General features: G+C 57.1%; 1 protein-coding gene across 8 annotated transcripts in view; it reads left to right on the forward strand.

The window, feature by feature from the left end:
- The first annotated feature begins 2,863 nt into the window (after nt 1-2,863).
- The window catches only part of TCF20 (transcription factor 20), a 187,781-nt gene continuing 164,437 nt past the window's right edge, over nt 2,864-26,207 (forward strand). For 4 of the 8 annotated variants that reach the window (XM_084955137.1, XM_021091435.2, XM_084955141.1 and 1 more), the window contains exon 1: nt 2,864-3,059. The gene's annotated coding sequence lies outside the window, so the exon portion shown is untranslated. Of the gene's footprint in view, nt 3,060-24,683; nt 25,045-26,207 lie in introns of those variants that run through there. The other 4 variants (XM_084955146.1, XM_084955143.1, XM_084955151.1 and 1 more) reach the window with 2 other exon arrangements.

Consider the following 26,207-nt stretch of genomic DNA (forward strand, 5'->3'; position numbering starts at 1 on the left):
GCAAACAGGGTTCGATTTATACATAATTTTAAGGCCTTCTCCATTGTGTAAAGTGAGGCACATTGGTATTTGAGGCCATTTATAAATCCTCAAGTGGAGTTTAGAATATTTAACCCCCGCCCCCGCTTTGTTTGTTTTTTGGGTGGTTTTTGTTTTGTGCATGAAATATTTCTGAGCCGGAAAAGTACAGAGACAGGCTTAACCATCTAAGCCCACCACCTGATCTTCCAATAAAACTGTACAGCTGTGATTAATGCTTTTAAACCTTAGGTGCTTCTTCTTCCTGCCTTTTCAACTTCTACCTTCTGGCCCCACCTCTTCAGGGAGACAGAGCCTGACCACACACCCCTGCCCGAGACCCCACTCCTTCCTCTGAAAACCACGAGTAATTACTGCCTCTTTAATTAACTTGGTGATTAATCACCACCTGCTTGTGAAACAGCTTCTATTGTCCTTGTCCATCTTGCTTGCGGGGTGTGGATGGGGATGGGACCAGGCAGGAAGCGGGAGAAGGCAAGGCCAGCCAGGCCCTCCTCAGGGTCCCAAGGCTGAGCAGGGTCTGCTGGAAGGAGAGGCTTGATATCCGGGGGGTCAGCTCCCTCCTGGCTCTGTTTAGGCAGCTGCCAGGTACCAGGAACCAAGATGAGCTGGAGGGAAGCCCTAAAAGAGGAGTGGGCAGCTAGGAGGGTAATCAACCCTGGGCACCCTCAGGGCCGTGGTTCTTGCTGTTCCCCTCTAACCAGAATGTTCTTATGCCCCCACTCCAAAACTATGTGGAAGCCCTAACTACCAGTACCTGTGAATGTAACCTGATTCAGAAATAGTCTTTGCAGGTGTAAGGACGTTAACATTACACCAAATTAGAGTGGGCTCTGGAGTTCCTGTCGTGGCACAGTGGTTAACGCATCCGACTAGGAACCACGAGGTTGTGGGTTCGATCCCTGTCCTTGCTCAGTGGGTTAAGGATCCAGCGTTGCCGTGAGCTGTGGTGTAGGTTGCAGACGTGGCTCGTATCCCACATTGCTGTGGCTCTGGCGTGGGCCGGCAGCTACAGCTCCGATTGGACCCCTAGCCTGGGAACCTCCATATGCCGCAGGAGCGGCCCTAGAAAAGACAAAAAAAAAAAAAAAAAAAAAAAAAATTAAAGTGGGCTCTAAATCCAATGACTGGCATCCTTATAGGAAGCCCATGTGGGGGAGTTCCTGCTATGGTGCAAAAGGGATCAGTGGCGTCTTAGGAGCGTTGGGACACAGGTTTGATCCCCAGTATGGCACAGTGGGTTAAGGATCCTGCATTTCCAAAGCCGCAGTTTAGGTTGTGACTGTGGCTCAGATCTGATCTCTGACCTGGGAAATCTATTGCCATGGGGCAGCCACAACCAAAATAACAACAAAAAGAAGGCCATGTGAGGGTCAGGTGGGGAGTTCCCTTTGTGGCTCAGTGGGTTGAGAACCTGACATAGTGTCCATATGCATGCACGTTCGATCCCTGGCCTTGCTCAGTGAGTTAAGGATCCAGCATTGCAGTAAGCTAGCCCTGGAACTTCCATATGCCAGAGATGTGGCCGTAAAAAGAAAAAGAAAAAGTAGGCCATGCAAAGACAGAGACACAGAAAGAACTACCTGTGCCACTAAGCTGGCTCCTCTACACACCTGAATCTGGCTGCCCAGGACTCAGCACTTTTCTGATGGACTAACCCTCCCTCACCCAACTCCAGAAGCAGTTCCTACATCCTCCTTTGTCAGAGGATGCTCTCCTCTATCCCATATCAGACATCACCCCACAATCAAAAGGACTCTCCTGCCAGGGGTGGGAGGGGTGGGGGCACTTCCCACCTCCTTGCCCAGAAACAGCAGGGCTGTTCAAGTCAGTCTACTTAGTGATAACCCCTGTGGCTCCCCTAGGAAAATCTTCCCACCTGTCTCCAGACCCTCAGAAGTGGGCCAAGTACCCTAATTTGACCAGAGTGCTTTTAAGTTCCCCTGTAATGTGTGCCAGGGGGGTGGGGTGCAGAGATGGAGAGGGCACAGCAGGCTATCAAGATTTTAACCTGAAGGCAGAGCTATCTCACTGATACTGCCAAACACAGCGCCCGGTACAGCCTCTTCATTGAAACAATTCACCTTCTAACACATCTTCTGCTCTAAACCAACAGTTTCTTTTGACAGGTGGGAAACTGAGCCTGCGCACACCACAGGGCATCACTGGCTGTGTAGGGATCTGAGGTCCGGGGATGCAAGCACGTGCTAGGTGAGAGCGTTTCTCTGCATTTCAGACTCCTTATTCTTGAAGGAGAGTGATACCATCTTCTAGGGATGTTACTAACCTTAAAGATAGCTCTAAAAACCTCTATGTACATTTTCCGTGAATTCAATCAACAAACAGGTTTTGAGCACCTCCTGAGTGTCAGGCCCTGGTGAGCAGCACGGACACGGTGGCCCGACTTCAAGGTGCTACCTATTTGGTAGAAAAGGACAAAGAAACGCATGTACACTCGAGGTGGTTAAGTGCTGTGACGGGGTGTACCGAAGCAGTGAGGAAAAGCCTGCGGATCTTAGGAGAGCCCAAAGAGCAGTAGCAGCCACAGGGGAAAGAAAAAAAAAGCTAAAGAATGGATCCCTCAACCCCCCACCCTCACTGCCTGAGCCACTTCTCGGCCTTAGCCAATCAGCCGTCAGTATCGCCGGCCGGCCAACCAATCAGAAGCCGGAACAGGAGCGCCAGTCGCGGGCCAAGGCTTCCCTGGGGAGGGCGGACGGAGGCCGCGTGCCCGCCCCGCCCCTCCCGGCCCCGCCCCCAGAGCGACCGGGCCCGCCCAGACCCCGCCCAAGGCCCGCCCCGCCGCGGCCAGCCGCGCCTGCTTGGAGTCCCCTGGCCAGCGGCCGGCCGCTGGGGCCGAGTATTGTCTTAAAGGCCGAAAAAAGAGGAAAGCGGGGCGGGCGGGGAATTGCTCAGTGGCCGGGAGAGGATTTATAACATTTTCTTTCGTCGTCGACAATATTGCAAAATGTGTCAAAGTGACGGCATCGCCTGGACAGGACCGTGAGGGCGCGGACAAGGTAAGCAGCTTCTTCTGGCGCTGGGGGCACCGGGAGAAGTCTGAGCACCACCTCCCACGCCGAGCGGCTGTCGCGGGGTCTGCGTCCGGGTCCGCTTCCTGAAGGGTTTCGTGAGCCTTGAGCGGTGTAGACGTGGTCCCGGAGCTGAGGTATCTCCCAGGCGGTGTGGACGTGGCCCCTGAACTGAGAGGTGTTCAGTGACCCGGGGGCTGCCGAGGAGGTGTAGACGAGCGCAGGTGAGCCGGCGGAGGCGCCCCCGAAATCCCGACGTAGTCAAGACTGATCCCTAAGGCTGGGGTTGGTGGTTCGCGGAACGCGCGGCGGGTGATGGAGGTAGCGGACTATGACCGGGGCACCTTCCAGCTACCCCGGGGGCGGATGAGGCTGTATGGACACGCGCCGCAGAACTACGAGCAGGTGTAGACGCGGGCGGGTGGCAGACGCGGAAAGTTTGCCGGAGTGCGCGGCGCGGGCGGTGCGGAGGGAGGGTCTGCGCGCAGATGGAGGCGCCGCGCTGATCTGGGACCCGGCTCAGCCGCTGGTGGTCTCAGCCGCCTCTCCTGGCTGGAGGCGCCGGGGAGGAACCCCAAACCCCAACCTCCGCTGCTGCAGCGGAGGTGGAAGAGGGAGTTGGGGCGGGAATGACTGAACTGAGTCCTAGAGGAAAACTAGTGATTGATGTTGAGCCTCTCAGGCAGATTCTCTAAGCACTGGCTCTGTCCCCACTGGGAGCCTGGGGCATCTCCATTTCACCTGTGAAGGATCTGAGGGGCAGAGGCCAGTCTGGTGTCCAGACACATGCTGGTAATCAGCTGAGGGGACGCAAAACCCGGTGAGGTCCAAGCCCGGAGTCCTGCCTCTCCCTCCTTCCACTTCTGCCTCAGGGAGGAGAAAGGGTGTCAGGCTGGTCATGGGGGGGGTGTGTGTGCAGATGAAACCTGGGGGCGGGGTGTGGAGACCCTGGACTGGGACCCCTGGATCTGCCTCCCACTGCTTCTTTGTGGCTCCTAGTGGCACCATAGCCTCAGACAAGGGAATGAGTGGAGGAGGGAAGGCAGTTGGGGGTGGGGGGGATTGGGCAGGTGATGCTACTGCCCACCTCCGTGGCCCCCAGGAGAGCTGTGTCTGGGGCAGATCAAGTGGGGCAGGATATCACTCTCATTAGGAGAAGGAAGATGCCCAACCTCAGTCCCTGCCACAGGGGAAGGCCAGAAGGGGGACACTTACAGGTCCAGGGTGGTTCATGGGGTGGCTCTGTCTCATCTCCCACGACTCTCTGTGCCTTTTGTCCCCATTCTTACTCCCTCACCCTCCCAAACTCTGTGATTCCTCCAACACAGGTCCTTTGCACATGTTGTTTATTTATACATATTTTTGATCAACAAGTAGTCATCCAACATCTACTATGTCCCAGGCACGGGGAAGTCAGTGGTGAACAAGACAGACCCAGTCTCTGCCCTCTCGGAACTTCCAGACCAGTGCCGGGCCATAGATGGTGAACAACAGCCTGGAAGGGAATGGGGTGTGGGGACAGAAGGCAGCCTCAAATGAGCATCAGGAAAGGCTTCTCTGCAGAGGTGACACTGAAGGGTTAATGACTCATCATCATCATCACCAGTCACCTCCTCCAGGAAGGCTTCCCTGACCTTCCTGGCCTGACACTTCCCCTGCGGCAGGCTCGCATAGCCTGGGGACCACTCCCTCCATGGACATTTGTGTATCATCAGTGGGTCAGTGTTTGTCTCCTCCCATCAGCTGTAAGTGTCGTGAGGGCAGGACTTGAATCTATTCGGGGTGGATGTAGGCAAAGCAAATAAAGGATGTTGTGTAGAATTTCCCCAGAAAAACGGGAGCTGCTCAGCCAGGTCAGGCATCCAGATGGCAGAAATTTTTCTTTCCCCTTTCCTGGCCTGAGTCCTGGGCTCCACACCCCAACTGCTGTTCACAGAAGCAAAGTGACAGAAACCAGCAGGCCTGGTGAGGAAAAGAGCAGGGAGAGGCCTGGCGCAGGTGGCCCACCAAAGTGCCACGGCCGGCCGTCTAGAAGGGAAGGGCGCCTTTGGGGGGAAGCCCGGGGACGGGTGACTGTCCTGTTCTCTGAGCTCAGACCAGCCTACTCCTCATTTTTCTGTCCCAGCTCTGGGAAGCTTGGTCTCCTTCAGAAGCCACTCTGGGAAAAGGTGGTGGCCAGCAGGGTCCCTGGGATGGCCGGGGCTGGAGCCACACAGGGCAGTGCTTCCCCAACCCAGAGGCAGGCCTCGGGCCACAAATAGCAGCCCAGGGGATCTGCAGTTCCTTTAAACTCCTGGCTGGAAAGTAGGAATCAGGCTCAGAGGGCCAACTCGTATTTTCATTTTTCATCGTTTCTCTACTCCGTGCATCTCTCCCTCCCCGGCTGTCAGACCTGTGCGCCTGGCAGCTTTCCTGTGGCAGATTATGCTCTCGCAGATGCCTGACAAAGCTCTTATGCCGCACATCCTCCCCACTTCGGGGGACTGAGTGGCCTCCACGCACAGTCAGAGAGTGTCTGCGTGCTTTATCCAGGCTCTGGCAAGGGATGGAATAAAAACGGCCTCCCCACCCAGCCAGCCAGCCAGTCAGCCAGCCCTCCTGACTGGAATGGCTTTAAAAAATTAATTTGCAATGATTTACTCCCTTCTGTTCTATGGGGATCACCAGCATTTTAAAGATGCATTTAAATCAGATGCACTGCTCCCGGTGAAACCTTCATGGCCTCCCCTCTCCCCCAGCAGAAAGAGCACTGGATTAGGAGTCTCAGCCATTCACGCCAAGTTCTGCTAATGATGAGCTGTGTGACCCTGGGTAAATTACTTAACCTCTCTGCGCCTCCGTCGGCTCCTCTGGAAACTGAGGTTAATGATAATCCTTCCCTCACAGGGTGTTGTGGGGATTAAATTAGACAACGTTCAGGGAAGAGCCAGGCAATGCCAGGCCCATGTTTTCTGCTCCCCAGGACTGGCTGTCCCCCTAATTAGCCTGGTGACCTTGGGCGGGCCACTCAGCCACTCCTGGCCCCAATCTCTGCATCTGAAAGCAAAGGCGTTGTTCTAGGAGATGATGCCACTGAGCATCCCCGCCCGCCCCCGAGCCCTGAGCCCCCACTCACCTCCTCCTGCCCCCAGCCAGACACCCTGGCCTGGCCACCCCTTTCCTTGTTATCCAGGCGCTCAGTTCTAATTAGAGACCGTCCCCCGCCCCAGCTGCCTCTCCTCCTGGCTCCCTGTGAAGTCGCAGGGCTTGAGCCCCAGAGGCCCTGCCGTTCTTGGCTCATTTTCCGGAGCAATTAGCCACAGGCCTTGGAGGTGGCCTCCATGGGCATGTGGCCAGGCCACTGGAAGCCAGGACTCTGCTCCGTCTGTGGCCTGAGGGGCTCCCTGGGGCCAGGGCTGTGTGTGTGTGTGTGTGTGTGTGTGTGTGTGTGTGTGTCCCCATCCCAGTTGTGGGGAGTCAGGTTCCCAGGCACAGCCATTTCCATTTCTGTACTTTATGGCTCCTTGAAGCCCCGAGTCTGAGTGTAAATTAGTTCTACCCTGTGCTTTTGTTGGCAACTGTCTGTTCCTTGGAAGCGAGGGGCTTTGTCAGGAAGAACAAAGCTGTTTGGTGTTTTTCTGATGGGGGGGGCCGCTCCTGGGGGAGGGCTCATCGCTTCTCAGTGTCAGTTGCGAGTCCTTGGTTCTCAGACTCAGACTGGTTTTGTTTTGGGTTTTTAACTCCTATGGCTTAAGAGTCGCATATGTCTGTGTGTTGGCTGAGGGATGTTTTCCCCCCTCCTTTTTGGCCTGCACAGTGTATTCCGTGGAAGCTAATTCCAGGGACTGAACTTTTCAAATCACTGCTTCCACAGCTTTTTAAAATCTGGACCTAGTTACTCCTGTCATCCAAGTGTAAAGATTTAGAAAAAACAAAATCCCAAACCCGAGGGTGGGCAGCCTCGAGGATGTACAGGTCTTGGCAGCACGCACTCGCTGTGGACCTGAGGTCAAAGCCGAAACGTCGAGGCCTCTTGGGACGGGAGGGGGAAGCGGGGGGAGCCTGGTCTGCTTGGTGCCAGACATCTGGATATTTAGAAAACATCTGGCTGGCTGGATTTTTCAGGTTTCTGCCTGACATTTAATATCACAAACACTGAGCCTGACTCCCGTCGCCTCCCAAACACACCCAGCCCCTTCTCTCCCCTTCCTGACGGTAAGAAACATCCATTCTTTCCAATTCCCCAGCGTTCCCCCCCTACCGGAAATCTGATGGGCTTATGACATCATGGCTGGCTGCTGAGCGATGAAGAGGATGCCACAAAGAAATCCGACATATCAGATGAATTCTGAAATCAGTTTCCCTCCAGCTGTAGGAACAGGCGTGAAGTCAGGAGACTGTGAGCTTTGTTTAAAAAACAAAAAATAAAACTAAGATACGACCTGTATTAAATGCGATTTTTTAAAAAAACAAACAGACCTTTTGGACATCATCCTATTTTAATAGAAGTGCTGGTTTTTATGAAACGAAAGCGGCTAATAAATCAGACCTGAAGCTGCCTGTGAATGTTCCATTGCTGCTGAGTTTTTGTGTGTCCTTACTCACTAATAAAGGAGGAATGGGGAATGGTTTCTCTCCCTTCGTTATTCAAATGGGATAGCTTTTTTTTCTTTTTCTTTTCTTTTCTTTTTTTTTTTTTTTTTTTTTTTGAGGCCAATAAAATTCACTGGGTAAATTGCTGGTTTACATTTTTTCCAGGAATCCATTTTTATGGCGTGACCTTGGACCTGACCTGGTCTGCAAATATTGCATTTCCCTCTGCTGGTTTTTCTGGCTGTGAAACTGTTAAGAGGATGCAGTGAAGCCTGTTTTTCAGCCTCCTCTCTGAAGGGCAGGGCTGGGACCCAGCAGGCCAGGGCGATTCTTGGGGTGAAAAACCACTTTGAAAGGACCAAGGAGGGGGACATACAGTAAAGGGTCCTGTGTCACCAGCCCTGCCCCGGGGGGTGGGGGCGGGGGGTGGTGGATCCACTATCTCCCCCATCTTCCCAAAGGGGACCAAGGACGTCGGAAACGGCAGGCCCAGGATCTGGACATCCTGTGGGCCCATCAATTTGGTGCCTCTGCCCCATGAGTGGGCATAATGACCTCACCTTGTCTGCTGGGAGAAGCAGAGAGACAGAAGCTGCACTCGATGCCCAGCCACTTTAGAGGGCTCTGGGGTCAGTGTCAGAGCCGGGAGAGGCTGGTGTCGATTCTGCAGTGGAGTCCATGGCCTCAGTTTGTGTCCCGGCTCTGCCCGCTACCATCTGCCTGATGACCTTGGCCTCTGCGCCCTGGTTTCCTCGCTCATCAAACCGTAATAATAACAGGCTGCATCTCCTACAATGGGCAATTGAGAGAACTAAGGCAGTATTCGCTCACCAGGTGCTGGCTCTTACTAGGAGAGGTGCCCCCAAGCCCAGCAGGCAGGCTGCTGGGGAGGACTGCGGGCTTGGGATGGGAGGGGTGTGTTCGGTTGAACACAGGTGGAGGAGAATCAAGGACTAAAGAGAGCATCCCTCCTCTTTCTCTCTCTCTGCATAGAACTTTCCGTGGCTCCCCATTGCCCAAAGGGAATAAGGTTCCCCACCTTATCTGGGCCCCAGGAACCTCCCACCTGGGCCTCGCACTGTTCTCTCCCGTCGCTCCCCTTGTCCTCCCAGCTGGACCAGGTCACCTTCTTTGACGCAGTACTTGTGGGTAGGTCATGTGTTGGAGCACCTGCCATCACTTTATCTGGGTACTTTACACGGAGTAACTCATGTAATCTTCACATCAACCCAGGCAGGAGGCACAGGTGTCATTTCTATTTTAGAGGCAAAAACGGAGACATCGGGGTGAAGTATATTTTCTCAGGTGCCGGAGCCTGGATTGGAGGCGGGGGTTGGGCTCCTGCACCAACCACTTTAACCCCAGCTCCTCTGGCTCCGCTGGGCCTTCTTCCTTCTCTCCCACCTCCTCCCTAGAGCCAGAGCCCCTGCTCTGTCTGCCAAGACTTACACCACCTTGGCCAAGAGGCCTTCTCAGGTCACCCTCCCGCTGTGTCCCCCGAGGAATGCTGGCGGGACCCTTCCCAGGGGGTGGCTCTCTGTGGTTGGTCCCTGGGCCCTTGGCCACCTCTCCGTCAGGCCAGGAGCTGGGCTGTGGCCAGCTTCGTGTCCCTCACAAGGCATTCGCTGAGGACCTGCTACGTGCAAGACCCGGGGGACTCCCACAGCAGGCGCCCACACCCAGCCTGGTCTCTCCCAAGCTCCAGGCCCATCCAGCCGATGCCTTTTGCTGCCACATGTCCCTTTGGGTGGCAGTGGGCTCCGTCAGCCCAGCAGGTCACAAACCCAGTTCCTGAAATTCATCTCTACAACCTTGCCGTCTCAGGTAACAGCACCTTCCCTTTCCACTCATTTCCTTGGGCCAAAAGCCTTGGGATCTTCTTTGACTCCTCCCGCCCTCTCGCTCGTCTCTCTCTCCCTTTCTCTCTACCTCCCCCACCATCACCATGAGCATCATCATTTGTTCCACCTTTAAAACGTACCGGCAGTTTGACCCTGTCTCCACCTGCCCTGCCCACCTGTGGGAACACAGCCGCCTCCTCCCGGTTCTCCCGCTCCCCTCTCGGCCCCCTGGAATCCATTCTCCACACAGCAGCCAGAGTGATCTTGTTAGAATTCAGGTCGGATCCTGCACTCCTCTGCCCAGAACCCAGCAAGGCTCCCAGCTCGCTCAGGGTCAAAGCAGAGTCCTGCCTGGGGCCGCGCTTGGAGGCAGGAGGTGGGGTTCCTTCTCTGACCTCAGCGCCCCCATCTTGCTCGCTGGCCTCCTCGCTCCTTCCCATCACACTCTCACACTGTGTGTATTCCCACCTCAGGGCCTTTGCACTTACTGCTCTTTCTCCCCAATGCCCACCTTCTCACGTTTTTGTCACTCCCTCTTTTAACTTCAGATCTCATCCAATGTCCCCTGATCCGAGAGGCTTTCCCTTACTGCCCTCACCCCATCCTGTGCCCACGCTTGTTCTTTCCCTGCTCTGTTGCTCCTCAGCAGTTACTCCCACTTGACCTTATATTACGCATATTCAGGAGACTCACTTCAGGTCTCTGTTCCTGGAACGTCACCTGCGCTAGAGCAGAGCCTGGCTTGTCTTCTCACTGCCGTGGCCCTGGTGCTCAGTGAACATTTGTGGAATGAAAAGCTAGATGGATGGACTCCATGCAGGGACAGCAGGTACTGAACACCTGGTCTGCGCCAGGTTCTGTGCCGGATGCTGAGGTGACACATGTGAACAAGACCCCCTGTCCCACCCATAGCCACGGCAGGGGATCGCAAAGTGGGTGGAACGGGGTGGTGTCCGGGAGTGAGCTCAGAGAAGGAAGTGGTCCAGCAGGGCAGCCTGGACGATGAACAGGAATCGGGCAGCGTGTGCTGGGGAGACAGGTGGGCAGTTTGCTCCAAGGGCTGAGGACAGGCCTGGTGGGCAGGTGCTCTCTTATTTGGGGTCGGGGCTGGAGGGGGGGCATGCCTGCAGCATGCAGAAGTTCCCAGGCCAGAGAGCCAACCTATGCCACAGCAGTGACCTGATCCCCAGCAGTGACAATGCCAGATCCTAGATCACTAGGTCACTAGGGAACTCCAGGGGACCTCTTAGTAAAGGTCAATAAGGACCAGGTGGGGGAGTTCCCCTCGTGGTGCAGTGGAAACGAATCCCACTAGTATCCATGAGGATGCGGGTTTGAACTCTGGCTTCGCTCACTGGGTCAGGCAGGGATCCAGCGTTGCCGTGAACTGTGGTGTAGGTCACAGATGCGGCTCAGATCCCATGTTGCTGTGCAGGCTGGCAGCTGTAGCTCCAATTCAACCCCTAGCCTGGGAACCTCCATATGCCACAGGTGCAGAACTAAAAAGCAACATAAATAGATGAACAGATAAGGACCTGGTGGGTGGGCAGAGAAGAGAAGCTTTTCTAGGTTGGATTCGGGATGGACTGGGGAAGCTCTGAAGTGCTCCCTGGGGAGGTGTTAGGAGGAGCAGCGGAGCCTGGGTTGGAGTCCCAGCTCTGTCTCCCTCTCCAGCGGGAGCTCCTGCAGGCATCACTTCTTCTTTCCACAGCTCAGTTTTCCCAGCAGTGGACTCCTGACAATGTGCCTTTTCTGCTACATTGTCCTGCCTCACAGACAGGGTGAGACTTAAGCCTGGAGGGAGGGATCTAGGGTGGAGAGGAGAAGGCCAGGAAGAGCATGGTGAGCAGGGGGAACAGAATGTGCAAAGACATAAGGCCCTTCCTTCTCCAGGATGTGTTTCTCCAGTCACTCCCTCAGCGAGCAGAGAGGCAGAGAAGACAATGATGGGGGTGGCCGGGCTGTTTCCAGCAGGTGCCAGGCCTGGGGCATGCCTGGTTCTTCACTTGAGGGGCCAGCTTTGGCCTCACACTGAGCACCCCAGCCCCAAGAGTCAGGTCCTCGTAGCTGGGGAAGCCAAGGCTCAGAGCAGAGAGGTGACAGGTACCATCTTACCACACAGCTGGGAAGTGGCGGACAAAGGACTCAAATCCAGGCCTACCTGGCCCCAGACCCTGTTGTCCTTGTGCAAGACTGGGCCACACCTGTGGGTGGGCAACCAGGTCTGGGGGGAGCCAGGATCGCACAGGTGAGACAGTCCCAGCCCCCACTGCGGGGCCTCTGCCCTTGACTGGAGCTTCTTGGAAGACTCTGGAAACTCCTGGAATTTTCGAAGATTCTTGCCTCCAGAAGCCTCCCAACCACCCCTCCCACAGGGGCTGCTGTCATCCCTATTTCACAGCTCAGGAAACTGAAGCTCAAAGAGGAGCTCAGGGTCAATCGGGGTCACTCTCTGAAGGCTGCTTTGGGGACAGAGCTGGTGCTGGGGCCTAAAGCAAGGGTTTCAGGAGACTCACTTCAGACCACACTAAGAACTATCCACTGTGCCCCGAGATGGAGTCTTTGCAGGAGGGAGCTCCTGTCGTTTTCAACAACCTCTGCAAATCAGAGGAGGGGAGATTAAGGTCAAAGGAGCAGGTGGATTAAGCAGTCCAAGTTCCTTTGACCTCTCCAAGCCTCAGTTTCCTTACCTATGAAGTGGGGCTGTTGATATCCAGCCTTCAGAGGCATTAGGAGTCAAGGAGCCCACTGACGGTGCCCAGTAAGAGCCACTGTCCCCTCCTGGGGCTCCCAAGCTTCCCCTGTAACAGCCAAGCTTAGAGGGTAGAGGGTGGCAGAGGCCACCTCCAATAGCCCTGTCCCTGTGCAGCGGCCCTGCAGACCCACTGTCTCCCATCTGGGGAGCTGAGGCGGGGGGCTGGGCTAGGCTGGGGCAGCCCCAGAACCTGCCTCCTGGTCTCATCTGTCAACTGGGCCATGGGGTACCTTGAGTAATGGGGAGGCCCCACCATGACTTTTGGGTCTTTTTGTTGTTGTTGTCTTTTTAGAGCCATACCCGTGGCATATGGAGGTTCCCAGGCTAGGGGTCCAATTGGAGCTGTAGCTGCCGGCCTACGCCACAGTCACAGCAATGTGGGATCCTTAACCCACTGAGCAAGGCCAGGGATCGAACCTACCTCCTCAAAGATGCTAGCTGGGTTCGCTAACCACTGAGCCATGACGGGAACTTTTTGAAAAGCACAGCTTTGAGGGCAGATGCAGGCCTCTGGCCGCCACTGACCCTAGCCTCCAGGGGTAGGACTCCCATTTGCTCTCTGTAATAACCTCACTGCTCTAAATCACAGCCCCACCCGGGCTAAGCCCAGAGCCTCCCTGCCCTCCAGCGCTTCCTGGCTCCCTGGCTAGGAAATGGCTTGAGCCCAGGACCCAGGGACGGGGGTGGGGGGTATCTCACCCCGGTGGGATCTGTCACGGTGCTCCAGGCCTTTGCTATTTATAGAGCCCCTGCTCTGTGCTAGACATATTCCTTACCTTTGCTCAAACAATTCTTGAGTTGGGTCTACGATCTCACACTGCAGGAGAGAAGCAGTCGCGTGGCTGAGCAACATCGGAGCTGTGGTTCTATCCCTGGGCATGAGCAGTCTTTGTATCCTGCGTTCCCTGGGCAGGGCAGTGGGAGGAGCACTGGTTTCACAGCCCTGGAGTCTGATGGGGGACCCTGGGCCATGCGGGAGGACAGATCCAGGCCCAGTCCTGAGTCTGCCCTCGTGTCTTTGCACATTCTGTTCCCCCTGCTCACCATGTTCTTCCTGGCAGACTCCTTGCTACCCCGGGTCTCTCTTGGCTTCAGCCTCCCCGTCTCTGTGAAGCAGGGCCATGTGGCAGGGAATCCACAGGCCTGTTTGCAGGTCCCCCCCCACCACCATGGAACTTGGGAGGGAGGAGAATCAGGGAGCCAGAATACAAACAGGGAACAGCATTAGGCAGAGGCAGGAGGCTGTGAGTTGCCCTTTGAGCTGTAGCATCTCAGAGGATGGAGCCGGAGCCGGGCAGGGGCGAGGAGCCCAGCAAAGGGGAGCCAGAGCTGGGCAGGGGGGCTGCGCTCTCCCCACTCCGGGGCTTTGCTCAGGCTGTCCTCTCTTCTTGGCCTGCCCTTCTCTTCTTTGTCCTGTCCAAGCCTTCATGCCTTTAGGTCCCTGATCATTGGATTTCCCTGTCAGTCTCTTCCTGAGCCACCCTGACCCCCACCACCCTCCTTCCCCAGTGTTCCCACAGCCCCAGGGGCTACCTCCATTCGAGCAGTCAGTGACCCAGGTCACGCGGGTTTCTGTCCTGCCTGAGTGACGTCAAGGTCCCCGACTCAAAACCTGGCTCTGCCCCTCGCCTGCTGGATGACCATGGACAAGCCACATCACCCCTCTGTTTTTCCTTCTGTAGGACGGCAGGAGCAGCCCCCAACTCCCAGGGTTCCGGGGTGGGGGGATGAAATGCGGGGCATACACAGTCACGTGCATCATTATTGTTTGTGAATCTCCTGAGGGCAGGGCCTTGTCTGGTGTCCTGCTCCCGGCAAGGCAGAAAGAAGGAGGGGCTCAGCGACTGCTTCTAGAACAAATGGGCATCCAGGTCCCCTGTGAAAATGTGAGCTCTGATAAAACTGCCCATAACCTAAATCATTACCATGTACTGCTTGCCTCCATCATCTGGTCTCATCTTGATTACCCTTCCATGTGGGGATTATTCGACCCATTTGGCAGATGCTGTAATTGAGGCTTAGAGAGCTGGGGCCTCGAGTCTAGGGAGTGAGCCGCTGAGTTGGCTTTTGCATCTGGGTCCAGCTATGTGTGTTGGGACTCTGTCCTGCAGACCCTTTGCCAAATAGACCAGACACCCACTTCTCTCCCCCTGGGTGCCTTTTCCCATCACCAGGCCAAAGCTGGGAGTCACTGGGACGAGGGGATGTGCATTTAGGGGAGCCATGTGACCCGTCTCTTCATGCTGATCCGTCTGACACATGTGCACATACATGCGCACGCATACACCTGACCTCTGCGGCCAACAGGTTCCCTCACCGGTCTCCGGGGCCATGTCTCTGCCACGTCCCTGCAACCGCATCTGCGTGAAATCCGTGACACACTGGAGTCGAGCTGTCACTGCTCATCGATTTGTTGGCCTCAGTCCCCAGGCTGATTTCCCTGGAGCTCCTGTTGGCTCATCCTTCATGGGGCCGGATGGGGCTTGGGGACTCCCCAGCCCTGGTTCAGCATCCCAGAGTCCCCAGTGCAGTGGGGGTGGCAAGCAGGAGCCAGCACATTCCGTCCAGTCTCATGTGGCCCAGCACCAGCACAGCTGGCACCTTGCTGGGGACCCTGCGCAGCTCACGTGACCTCTCTGAGCTTCGGTTTCCTCATCGGTTAAGTGATACCACAACTCCACTCCATCCCGTCTGTCTACCCGGCCAGGCTGGATTTGAGGCTCAAGCAGGGCAGTGAATATGAGGATGAAAGAGGGAGAACAGGAGTCTATGTACAGTGGAGGCCTGGGTCCACCTGGGCCCTCTGGGGGAGGTGCTGCATAGTGGGCGGTGGACCAGCCCTGGACTGACTTCCCTTGAACTTGACTCTGGGAGCCACCCATCCCAGCAGCCTCTGAGAGTGTGGCAGCCCTCAGGCAGGGGAGGCAGACCCCAGGGGGCTTTGGGACTCTTCAAAGTTGCCTTGTGGCAGTGGGCTAGAGCTGCCAGTGGCCAGGGCATAAAGGCAATGATGGAGATGGGAGGACTGGCAGGGATGTTGAGCCTGGAGCGGGCTGGCTTATGGGGGAGCAAGCCTGGGATCTGGAGAGGTTCATTCATTCGTTCATCCTGCCTGGGTTTGTTGAGCGCCTCATTTGTGCCCTGAAGACCCCATGGTCAGTGCTGGGCACACACCAGTGGACAAGACCCCTGCCCTCCTGGAGATCACTTTCTAAAGGAAGAACATGGACAAAAAGCATAAACAAGAAGTAAAATATAAGAGTTCCCTTTGTGGCTGAGCAGTAATGAACCCGACTAGTATCCATGAGGAGGTGGGTCTGATCCCTGGCCCTGCACAGTGGGTTAAGTATCTGGCATTGCCGTGAGCTATAGTGTAGGTCACAGACGGGGCTTGGATCTGGGGTGGCCGTGGCTGTGGCAGAGGCCAGCAGCTGCAGCTCATCTTTGGCCCCCTAGCCTGGGAACTTCCATATGCTGCATGTGTGGGCCTAAAAGGCAAAAAGGAGAAGAAGTGAAATATACTGCGGTCCAGAGTGATAAGTGCTAAGAAGGAAAATAAAACAGGGATGGGAAATGGGGTGGATTTTTTTCCATTTATAAATAAAGTATCCAAAGAAGGTGTAATTGAGCAAAGACAGGAGCACTGGGCAGGTGAGCCGGCTGGCTCTCTGGGGAAGAGTATTCCAGCCAGAGGGATCAGCTGGGGCCAAGGCTGGCGTGGGAGCGTGGCTGGCACGGTCGAGGAATAGTGAGGAGGCCTGCGTGGCTGGAGGGGAGGGAGAGGAGGGGGAGGCGGTAGCAGATGAGCTCAGAGAGGAAATGGGGGCCAGATGGTGAGGCCTCCTGGACTCACCATTTAAAAGCATCCCTCTGGCTGCTGAGTGGAGAATAGACTGGGGGAGGGGCAAGGGCAGGACCAGGGAGGCGGAGAGAAGGCTGTTGAAAATAATCTAACAGGATTTGCGGATGGACTGGATGTGGTGGAGAGAGGCGGGGAGAGAGAGAGGGAGAGCACAAGCAAGCAGAGGTGTCAAGGAGAGCTCCAGAGAGTTCTGGTCAAATTGCTGGAAAGGCCGGCTGGGCCTCGAGACGCAGCAGAGGCCCTAAGGGGGGCCAGGGACCTCAAATAATCAGATGCGCATGGCCAGCAGGGCTCTCCAGGTTGGCAGCCCCTGGTAGATGAGAGAGTTGGGCTTTCCGCGCCCTTGAGGGCTTGGTGGATCCCACCCTGACCCCGGGAAGGGTCACCCTCTCTGCCGGGCTTTGTGGTCCATGATTGATATGAACCCTCTGCGCAGTCCCTCCTCGCCATCCACGCGTCCATCCAGTTATCCACCCTCCTCCCTGTCCACCCACTACCCTTCCTCCCACCCAGCCAGCCCCACCTCAGCGCCCCAGCCATCCGGCCCTGTCCCAGGCACTGGGGCTGTGGCCATGAACTCAACAGATAAATCTCTGCTCTGGTGTGTCTGGGCCTGAAGCATCTGCTTCCCGGGGCAGAATAACTCCAAAGGATGCTCTCGCTTCTTTCCAATGTAAGCCCCCTCCGCAAGTTTGTGACTGCCTGGGATCTGACTGCTGAGCATTTCTAAGTCATGTCAAACAAACTCACCATCATTAAAAAAAAAACTTTGATCAGGCCATATCTCCTGGTTTGGTTTCCAGAAAAGACTGTTAGGATTGAGCACTCTGAGCTGAGAGGATTCAGGGTGGCAGGGGTAGGGGGGTTCCCAAGGAGGCAGTCTTTATACCCAGGCAGAGAGGGAGAGAGGCCGTGTGGGTGAAAGCACAGCCCCCGCCCCCCGCCCCCAGAAGGCACATGGTATGGGGAGGGGGATGGGGTGGGGGGAGGGGGAAGGCTGAGAAGCCAAGTGGGCCGGCCAAGGAGGGTCTTGTTTGCCTTGATGGAGCATCTGGCTTTGTTCTGAGGGCAGTGGGGAGCCATGGAATGTTTCTGAGCTGGGGAATGACCCACCCCATGCTGGTGACATCACAGAGGAAGAACGAGAAAAGGCAAATGGTTTGAGTTGGGGAGACCAGTGAGGAGGCATTGGCCTTGGCCAGTAGGGACACTGAGACCTGACCCAGGAGAAGGAGGGATCAAGGGAGAAGACACGGGGCGGGGGCGTCCCAGAAGGGGCTGCAGAGATCTGCTAAGTGGGAGAGGTGCCCCTCGCTGGTAGCCCACCATCTACCCCGTCAGATAAGCTCATACCAGACATGCTGCTCCTGTGGTGCCCCCACCTTGGAAATGCCCTTACTGTCACCAGGCCCTTGGCACCACCAGTACCTGGCACCATCCTGGACCACCCCTCTCCTGCATCGGTGCCACCTCCAAGCCACTTTGATCTTGGTTTCCAAATTCTTCCTCAACGGATCTCTCCTCGGTACCTGGACAACCCCAGGCTCAGACTAAGGCTGTGGCCTCCTCCTGGCCTTATGCCTCTAGCCTTGTACTCCTGGTCCATCCCCCGTAGGATAGCCAAAGCGATCTTTCTGGAACCTGAGTCTGACACACCACCCTCCTCATTCTCATGGTTTTCCACTGCCCTGAGGAAAGCCCACCAGCACAGGCCCTCTGTGGCTCACCTGCTCCCCTCTTCAGGTCATGCTTCCCAACACAACCAGCCTCAGACTGAATTTCTTGTTCTTGCTTCACTCATTTGGCTAAGGTTTATTATACGCCTAGTCTGTGCTGGTGCCATGCTTGCATCAAAGGTTGGGAACTGGGTGAGAGGACAGAGACTCAGTCATGTGGCCTGGGGACAGGGCAGGCCTCTCTGACGACCAGACGTCTGTGCTGAGGTCCAGGGGATGAGCAGGAGGGGGTGAGGGGGAGAGTGTTGCGGGATGAAGGGAAAGCAGGAGCAAAAGGCCTGAGACAGACACCAGGGGACCCCCTGGAGGAAGCAGGGTCCTGTGTCCACATCAAGGCATCCACTACCTGGTACCCCACCCCTGTCCCAGGTTGGTAGCTTAGGAGGGGCAGAGGCTGAGCCTGGGCAGATGGCAAGGCCAACTCTTGGGGCCCATGGGGTAGACTGAGGTGTGGGATATTTTATCATTTAAGAGATGGCTTTATCAATGGAGTTCCCACTGTGGCACAGCAGACACGATTCTGACTGGTATCCATGAGGATGCAGGTTTGATCTCTGGCCTCGTTCAGTGGGTTAAGGATCCAGCATTGCCATGGTGTGGGTCACACACACAGCTTGGATCTGGCATTGCTGCAGCTGTGGTGTAGACTGGAAGCTGTAGCTCTGATTCGACCCCTAGCCTGGGGACTTCCATACGCCATGGATACAGTCCAAAAAAGCAAAAAAAAAAAAAAGGCTTTATCGAGATATAACTCACAAACTATAAAATTCACCCTTTTAAAGTGTTCAATTTACTATATGTATAGAGCTGTGCAACCATCACCAGTCTCCAGTTCCAGAACCGTTTCATGATCCCCCAAAGAAACTGTACCCATTAGTAGTCATGCCCCGTTTCCCGCTGTTCTCAGCCCTTGGGAACCACTAATCTACTTTCTGTCTCTGTGGATTTGCCAATTTCGGACATTTCACATAAATGGAATCAGACAGTGTGTGACCTTTTGTGTCTGGCTTCTTTCACTTAGCATAATTTTTTTTTTTAATATTCATTCACGTTGCAGCAATGTATCAGTACATCGTTCCTCTTCACGGCCAAATAATATTCCATGGAACGGACAGACCACATCTCCCACATTCTCTTCACCCACTCCTCAGGTCGTGAGCATTCGGGTTGTTTCCATCTGGGGGCTATGATGACTAAGGCTGCTGCAGATGTTCTGTGCAAGTTGTGTGGATGTGTGTTTTCATTGCCTTTCACTAGATAGCTGGAGGCTGAATCGCTGGGTTATGTGGTAACTTTGTTTAACCTTTCCCGGAGGGGCTACACTGTTTCCCCTGGTGGCTGCACCAGTTTCCATTTCCAGGGCCAGTGGCTGAGGGTCTGGACCTCTCCACATCCTCAGCCACGCTTGGGACTGTCTGTCTTGATTACAGTTCCCAGGCTAGGGGTCGAATCGGAGCTGCAGTTGCCGGTCTACGCCACAGCTACAGCGAGGTGGGATCCAAGCCACGTCTACTACTTACACTGCAGCTCATGACAACGCCAGGTCCTTAACCCACTGAGCGAGGCCAGGGATCGAACCTGCATCCTCATGGATACTAGTTGGGCTCATTACCACTGAGCCACAGTGGGAACTCTCTCCGTTGCCTGTTTTAACATTAGGTTATTTGTCCTTTTCTTGTTGAGTTGTAAGCGTTCTTTGTATCTCTGAGTACAAATCCCTCTCCGGGGCAAAGGAGTTGGGATATCAGGCCGAGGAGCCAATAAACTTGGGCTTTCCCGAGCTCCGTCCTCACGGGCCCCGAGGCTGTCTCCGAGCGGGACTCCAGGGTCCCCTTCCACCTCCAGGTCCTTCGCATCCACCGCCGTGACTCGCTTCAGGCCGCACATGGTGAATTCTTCACGGGGACTTTGGTGCCCCCACCCACCGGGGCCCAGGCCCAGCAGCTGGTTTTCACATCGGGGAAAAGGGAAAACACGATCCTTTCGAGGGTGACTGCAGAGAAGCCACCACCTGTTCCACAGCCTCTGTGACACCGCCACAATCAGCTGCCTCTGCGGCCCAGAGGTCAAGCCAGAGGCTTCCCCGGACACCCGCCCGCTGGGCAGCAGAGGGGAAGACACAGGCCTGCCTGTGGGCGGGATGCCTGCCAGTACAGCCGCAGCCCCCTGGGGCCAGGCCCTCCCTCGCCCTGCTTATTTAAACTTTCCTGAACTTTCCACAGTTTGTAAGCCGAGCTCCTATAACTTGGAGAATCAAGGGAAATGGTAAAAAACAAAACAAAACAAAAAACCCAAAAAAACCCCATGAAACTCAGCCATGGCTGCTGGCTGATTTGGCTCAGACATGGGGGAGTTCTTTGTGGCTGCCGAGGGCTGGGCCCTGGGCTGGAACTACAGAAGCAGGGCTGGCTGGGCATCACATGAGGTCTCAGCGCCCTCTACGACCCTCTGGGTTGGGGGTCTGCCCAGCCAGCAGCCCCCAGCCTCATGGCAATGCTTGTGGTGTGTGTGTGTGTGTGTGTGTGTATGTGTGTGTGTAGAGGCGGGAGGTTGGCTCCCGGCCACCGCAAAGCTGCTGCCCTCGGGGCACAGGGTACAAAGAGGGAAAGGGGCCTGATGATTCAAAGAGGGGAGCCCCAGGCAGGGCTGGGGAGCCTGAGGTGCTGCCTCCAGAAGCCAGGGAGGCATCTACAGGTGGAACAGTTCCGAACTGTCCTTCAAGGAGAGTCAGGATTTCAAAAAGGCAGTAGAGGCATCCAGGCGGCGCACAGCAAGCACAGAGGCCGGGCGCGCTGGGGAACTAACTGGTCACAGCGTTACCTGGGTGGTGGGGAGGGGCAAGGGAGATGCCAGCAGAGGGTGGCTGGCCCCAGCCCCCTCCCTTGTGGCCCTGCTAAGTGCTAAGGAACCCTCGGGTCCCCTCCCGAACCTGGGCCCCGCCCCTCAGTCTGGTTCCCAGACCTCTCCCCTGCAGCCCTGCTGGCTGCTCTCCCAGACGGCGTTTTTCCTTCCTTGCAGGATTGGGCCTCGGGCTCGTTCCCCGCTCCCACAGCGCCCCAGCTGGGCCTGCCACCCGCCACCTGCCACCCGCCCACGTGGACCCCCCTCTGCCCCTGCTGGCGTCGGCTTTGGCAGGCTCTGCGCCCTGAGGCCCCTCTGCTCACTGATTATGCAGCCGGTGGGCTTGGGAGCCAGAGCGAGAGATTTATTGTGGGTTTTAGGGGGCGTTTAGGAGCCGATGTGATAATGTCTGCGAACGCACTTTGTAAACTGTAACGGGGGAGTGCCATGCACACGTGAGGGACTATGGCTGGGGAGGGGGCGGTCTCTCAGCCCCCAGACGACAGCCTGGGACTCAGCCTGGAAACCCCTCCTGTCCCGGGGGTGGAGAAGCCCTGCTGGGCTCTAGAGCGGGAGTCCCAGGCTGCATCTGTTGGAGCAGGGCCTTCCCGAGCCTGCGGGCTCTGTCACTCGGCAGCTCTGAAGTGAGCTGCGAGCCAGAAAATTGCCTGGGTCCCTCCCTCCCCGAAGAGGCCCCGTTGCACTGCAGTGACAGTGACATGCTTGCGGGCTGCAGAGAGGGGAGGACTCTGGCCAGCAAGCATGGCTCACAAGGGGACAGCAGGTGGGCTGGGCTCCCTTCTGGGAAGGGGAGCTCTGCCCACCCACATTTTCAGCTAAGCCTTAGCATCTGAGAATTTTTTCCAGCGGCCAATGTTTGCTGAGCATCTACTATGTGCTCGGCTCTGATTCAGACACAGCCAGGATCAAGACAGCCACAAAGCTCTGTCCTCGCAGAGCTTCTGTGGACGGAGGGCCAAGACAGACGCTGCGCAGGGGAATAAAGGCGATTTTAAATACTGATCGTTACTACAGAGACAGTAAGACGGGAGAATCAGGAAGGACTGAAGCTGGGGGGCCAGCCAAGGCCTCTCTAAGGGTCCCCCATCCCCCTCTCCAGGGGAGACCTCTCTTTGTGGCCTCCAGGACAATCCTGGCCCCTGAGGGTCTCTGTTAGTCTTCCCGACCCCCTGCCAACCATGTCAGCTAGACAGCCTTGGAGCTCCTGGGCCTGTGTCCTCGAGCTTGGGACTCACCGCTTTATTTCTCTGGGCAGCAACGAGCAGTGAGCGAATGCTAACTGAGCGTTATGGGTGCCAGGCACCGTTCTAAACATCGGGCCAGAATTATCTCATTCAATCTCCAGCACAACCAGATGATAATGGGAACTTCCATTCATAGTCCCATTTTACAGATAAGGAAACTGAGCCCCAGCAGGGTTGTGTAACTTGCCTAAGGCCACACAGCTGGTAGAGGAGGGCTAGGATGTGAACCTTCCAAGGCCCACACTTTTAACTGTTCTGCCTTCTGCCAAGGTCACAAGCCTTGAACCTTATTATGGCCAGGCTGTGCTGAGCGGTTCTACCAGCACTGTCCCATGTCGGTCTCGTTACCGTTTCTCAAGTCAGCTCTTCTCCTTCTTTCTCTCCTTCTTCTCCTTTTTTTGGCCATGCCCACAGCATGTGGAAATTCCCGGGACAGGGATCAAACCCGAGCCACAGCAGTGACAATGCCAGATCCTTTAACCACCAGGCCACCAAGGAACTCTGTGCTCCTACACTTTTTACAGAGAAGGAAACTTGAGGCCCCATGCAGGTGAGTCACAGCCAGGAGGCTGGGAAGTCAGGATTCAAATTCAGACCAGTTCATCTCAGAACCTAAGCACTTAGCCTCCCTCCTCATCTTCCGTCCTCTTGGTTCCTCTGAAAGCCCCTAGAGGCTGGGTTGTTCCCCCATTTCGCGGATGGGCACACTGAGGCCCAGGAAGGTGTTTTTGACTTGCTCATGGTTGCTGACTCTTGAGTCAGGCCTGCTGCCTGGTCCCTGCACAGAGAAGACACTGGGGGTGGGGGTGGGGAGCACTGGGCCCAGGGGATGGTTGAGGAGGTGGGGACAGGGTCCTGGGACAGGTGTGCGAGGCTCTAGGAGGCTGGCCTGCCCAGAACCAGCTCTGGGATCCAGGTGCTGCATCTCCTCCATTGTAGACAAGTCCCACCTTCTAACTGAGCTGTGGATCCAGTCCTGAGGGGGTCTCCCATCTCTGTGGGACAATAGGCTCCCGGCTTAGTGCCCTACAACCTGTGACCTTAGCAAGGTCACCTCTCTAACTTGTTTCCTCTCTGTAAAATGGAATCCTGGTGGCTGTGGGTTTGTGATAGAGCTTTTTAGAAAAACCTATGGTATATCTGATGACTGAAGATGGGTGCCAGGTGCTGTTCTAAACATCGGACCCGAGTTACCTACTTTAATCTCTCACCTGGGTCCCCTTGTCTTCTGTTCAGGAAACAGTTAGGATGAAGGGGTACCAGGGACACCTGCTAGGAGAGCCATCACAGCTTCACCAGCCAAGGAGGGCTACTCTGTCCCCACCACAGGCCCTGGCCAGCCGCTGTCCTCAGATCTGTGACCCTAAAGTCTGCCGTGACCTCACAAGTGCCAGGGAGGCCCAGCTGGGCTCTCCCTGAGCCTCCTGGACACTCACCCTGTGGACTGCACCTTCTGGGAGGGATGTGATGCCAGTCTGAGGGCAGCAGCAGCAGTAGAGGCCCTGAAGCCTTGGCAGTGGGATTAAGGTGGAGAAAAATGAAGCGTGGAAATCATTAGTTTCCTTGGTTGGCAAGAGCTGCCCTGAATGAACATTTGGGGCTTTTAAAATGAACATCAGCTGCAGGGACCCGTGCCCCGTACCCGCCACGGCCCAGGCCGCCTCGCGGAATCCCCAGCCCGGCTGTTCTTCTTTGGTTGCCGCTCAGCCAACACTTACTGAGCGCCTACTGTGGGCGAGGCCCCGAGCCAGGATGGGAGGGAGAATCCAGCCAGAGAGCAGCAGCCCTGTGGCGAGAGCGCAGCCGCAGAGGCCACAGTGCCAGCCAGCAAGGAATCAGGCAGGGCAGGGCAGGCGCCACCACCTCCTGGGGGTCTGTGGGAGCAGGGAGGAGCTGGGTGGCCACTGGATGTGTGTATGCAGGGCCAGGAGGCTTCCCAGAGGAGGGGCCCTACGGGGTGGGGGTGGGTGGCCTTTGGAGCCGCAAAGCCTGGGGGTGGGGGGCGGTTGTGAAAGGCTGGTGAGAACGCACAGGCCTCCAGGGCCAGGCAGGTGAGCCTGGTAGGGACTCGGGCAAGCTGCGGGCCAGGGCTCTGTCGGGGCTGCTGCCAAGCGGCAACGTGGGGCGGGGGCTTCTGCCTGAGCCTCCTCTTTTCCAAACCAAGCTGGAAACGTGGATTTTCATGCGAAAATTACCGCTTTTTAAATGATGGGAATTAATTTTAATTAAAAATAAAAAAACACTGTGGGGTCAAAGCAAGCATGGCTTTGACTGGATTGGGCCCGTGGGCCAAGTTTCGGATCTCCAATGGTGGTGGTGGTGGTGGGAGAGGGCGTGGAGGTGGAGCAGGCTGCTTCGAAGTTGGGGGGGGCTGCGAAGGAGGTGGAGGCTGGGCGGGGTGGGCCGCTGGGATCGTGGGGGGAGCTGCGAGGGGGGAGGTTGGGGTGGGGTGGCCCGGCGGAGCGTGGGGGCTGGCTGAACCCGCAGGCAGCCGCGCCAGTGCTTGGGTTGTGTGTGGGGGGGACCTGGGCGCGGGTGGGCGGGGGCCGGAGGCAGGGCCCCCCCCCACCCCAGCCCGGCGCGCCGCGGCCGCCCGCCGCCTCCATCCGGGCCTCTCCCCACCTCCCGCCCGCCCGCCCCCGCCCGCGCCCCTCCCCCGCCGGCGCGCACGGCTCCCGCCGCCCCTCCTCCGCCCGCCCGCCCTCCGCCCGCTCTCCCCGGCTCCCTCCCGGTCTCTCTTAAGTGCCATCGAGGGGCGCCGGGAATTGCAGCCAGTAAATCGCGTCCCACCACTCAGCAGCGGGGCCACCGCAGCGGCGCCGCCCGCGCCCGCCGGGAACCCGCGCCGCCCGGGCGCCTCTCCAGGGCCCGCGAGGCCCGCCCCCACCCGGCGCGGCGCTGCGCAGGGCCTGCCCCCGGGCCGGCCGGGGCGCGCGGGGCCCGCGCTGGAGGCGAGGACGCGGCGGCCGCGGGGCGCACGGCCCGGAGCGCGCGGCCCGCGCCCCCGCGCGCCCTGCCCGCGCCCGCGCCCCGCGCTCCGGAGCCCGGCCCCGCTGCCCGGGCTCTCCTGCGGGACCGATGCCGGCCCTCCGGCCGCCAGGGTAAGGGGACAGCGCGGGCGCGGCGGGATGAGGCAGGAGGTTGGGTGGACGCCCGCCCCGAGGACCTGGTGCCCGCCCAGCACCCGCGTCTGGCACGTGGGGGCGTCTCAAGTTCCCTCTGGAGGCCGGGCAGGTGGCGAGAACGCGGGGGTGTGATGCTCTAAGGCTGGCACTTACTGCGTGCCTACTGTGCGCCGGGCGTGACCGGCTCGTCTCAAGTGGGGGTGTTCGTCCCCATTGTACAGATGAGAAAACGAAGGCTAGGAGAGGGGTCCCCAGCCAGGAAGTGGCCCAGCCGCGATTTGACCCCCGGACTGCTTGACGCCAAAACTGGAGCTCTCCCCACTAGGGCACACACAGCCACAGAGTGAGGGTATGAATATTTCATTGTAGGCAAAAGGAGAAAATCAGCCATTGTCCCACCACCAGAATGCAGCCACTGTAAGCATTCAGGTTCTTTATTTCAGCTTCGTTCTGCCCCCACTCCCTTCTTTAAAAATGTGTGTTTTGGGGTCACTTAGACTCTGGTTCCATCTTGACTTGAGCGCCTAGAAACTGAGAGGCTTTGAGCAAGTCCTGTAGCTCCCAGGGTCTGGGTCGCCAGCCCAGGAAAATGGGGACACTGCCAGGGTTCCTGAGGACATTAGATGAAACCTGGTGGGTGGCCCTGAAGGAGGGTGGTGTGGGGAGGGGCGGGGCCTGGAAGAAAGGGGAGTCCCTTCAGCAGGGACTCATGGAGCACCTATTATGAGCAGAACCATCACTGGGCTCCGGCCTGGGGGAGGTGGGGGCAGCTTGGCCCATGTGTTTCTTGCAGGCGGGCTCTGTCCAGCACTGTGGGACTGTCTGGCTCCACACCCTGCCTTTGCCAGGCCCCTGCTTCCTCCTGGAGTGTCTGGGAAGGGGGTCAGCCTCCTGGCTTCACCTTTGCTAGGGAAACGCATCTGCGAGGAGGAGTCCTGTGCTGCTCAGACATTGGCACCCGGGGCCACCTTTGGGTCCCGGCCTCTCCCAAGCCCAGGTCTGGGTTTTGGTACCTGCTGGGACCTTCCAGGCTCACACAAGTTTACCATCAGGCCCAATTCCTTCTCCTGCCCCAGGCCAGTGACGTCACCTCCACCAGCACCCCAGGCCTGTGGCCTCCTGGGCACTCTTATCTATCC

This window comes from Sus scrofa, chromosome 5 (assembly GCF_054392235.1).
Source record: "Sus scrofa isolate SSC_HxYL_T2T_F1_AM1 chromosome 5, Sscrofa_HxYL_maternal_Yorkshire_Landrace_v2.0, whole genome shotgun sequence".
In the NCBI taxonomy this organism is placed as follows: domain Eukaryota; kingdom Metazoa; phylum Chordata; class Mammalia; order Artiodactyla; family Suidae; genus Sus; species Sus scrofa.